At 42.7% G+C, this 1,771-nt stretch overlaps 1 non-coding gene across 1 annotated transcript; it reads right to left on the bottom strand.

The window, feature by feature from the left end:
* Positions 1 to 552: 552 nt before the first annotated feature.
* LOC141669265 (small nucleolar RNA R71) lies at positions 553 to 659 on the bottom strand. The gene has a single exon (XR_012553553.1). It is a non-coding gene; the product is annotated as a small nucleolar RNA R71 (small nucleolar RNA).
* Positions 660 to 1,771: the final 1,112 nt, after the last annotated feature.

Raw genomic sequence — 1,771 nt, 5'->3', positions numbered from 1 at the left:
CTATTTCAAGTACTTTAGCGAACGTTTATGCAAACCCGTTCTCGTACTAGCAAGAGGACTTTAGATACGGCTGAGGAGACAAACAAATTTCTTGATATTCCGGAGAAGATAGATTTTGAAGTTTCGGATTCAGGAAGTGAGCAGAAAGGGCGAGTAATAATGGGTGATCGTATAGTTCTGGAAGATCCAGCTCTTATGGACTTTTCTCGGCCTAAAATTGATGACATTCAGTCTAGCATCATGCACCCGGCTATTGAGGCCAATAACTTTGAAATCAAGCTGGGCACTATTCAGATGGTGCAGAATTCCGTTTCTTTCGGAGGTGCTGCGACTGAAGACCCCAACATGCACATAAGGAATTTTGTCGAGATCTGTAGTACTTTCAAATATAATGGTGTGACTGATAAGGCTATCAAGCTGAGGCTTTTCCCATTCTCACTTAGGGATAAAGCTAAGGACTGGTTATATTTTGAACCAGCTGCGTCTATCACTACTTGGCAAGATCTTGCGCAAAAGTTCCTGGTGAAGTTCTATCCAATGGCGAAGACTGCGGCTATAAGGAGTGTTATTACTCAGTTTGCGCAGCAACCTACAGAATCTATGTACGAAGCTTGGGAGCGCTACAAGGAGATGTTGAGAAAGTGTCCACATCATGGTATGCCTGATTGGATGGTGATCACTGGTTTCTATAATGGTTTGGGGGCCCAATCTCGGCCTATACTCGATACAGCAGCTGGAGGCGCCTTGTGGGCCAAAAGCTATACTGAGGCTTATAATCTTATTGAGACTATGGCTGCAAATGAGCATCAAAACCCAACTCAAAGGATAATTCCTGGGAAGGTAGCAGGTATTCTGGAAGTTGATGCAGCTACAGCTATTGCAACGCAGCTTCAAGCGCTGTCTATGAAGGTCGATTCTCTAGCCACCTATGGAGTCAATCAGATAACTATGGTATGTGAGCTTTGTGTAGGTTCTCATGCTACAGATCAGTGTTCTCTTGATAATGAATCTGTTTAGTATGTGAACAATTATCAGCGACCGCAGCAGCCTGTGCCAGCTACTTATCATCCCAACAACATAAATCATCCAAATTTCAGCTGGAGTAAAAATCAGAATGCTATTCAGCAACCATATCAGCAAGGCGTAAGTAAACAGTTCAATCCACCTGGATTCCAACAACCACAACATTATGCTCAAAGGAAATCATATCCTCAACAAGGAGGTGCAGCTCCACCCTCTAGTGCTGATTTTGAGGAACTTAAGATGTTGTGCAAAAGTCAGGAGGTTTCTATTAAGACCTTGGAAAATCAAATCGGTCAAATAGCCAATGCAGTGCTCAATCGTCAACCTGGCACACTTCACAGTGATACTGAAGTGTCAGGCAGGAAAGAAGCTAAAGAGCAAGTTAAGGCTATTACCTTAAGGTCTGGAAAAGTTGCTGATACTGAAAAAGAAAGAGAAGGAGAAGCTGAAGTTGGCGATGAAGAAGCTAAGCAAAAAGAGAAAGCGACGGAACCAAGGAAGACTACTGTTGAACACACTCTGCCTGAGGGTAATATAGGGAAGAAACAGCTCCATCCTCTGCCACCTTTCCCTAAGAGATTGCAACAATAAAAGCTGGATAAGCAGTTCAAGAAACTTCACATTAATATACCTTTCGCTGAGGCTCTGGAGCAAATGCCTAGTTAAGCAAAATTTATGAAGAGTATTATTTCAAGGAAGGTGAAACTGGATGAACTTAAGACCGTTGCTTTAACAGAAGAATGCAGTG

Source organism: Apium graveolens, chromosome 6, assembly GCF_009905375.1.
Source record: "Apium graveolens cultivar Ventura chromosome 6, ASM990537v1, whole genome shotgun sequence".
Taxonomy (NCBI): Eukaryota; Viridiplantae; Streptophyta; class Magnoliopsida; order Apiales; family Apiaceae; genus Apium; species Apium graveolens.
The sequence above is the reverse complement of the archived record's forward strand: the minus strand, read 5'-3'. Positions and strand labels throughout refer to the sequence as shown.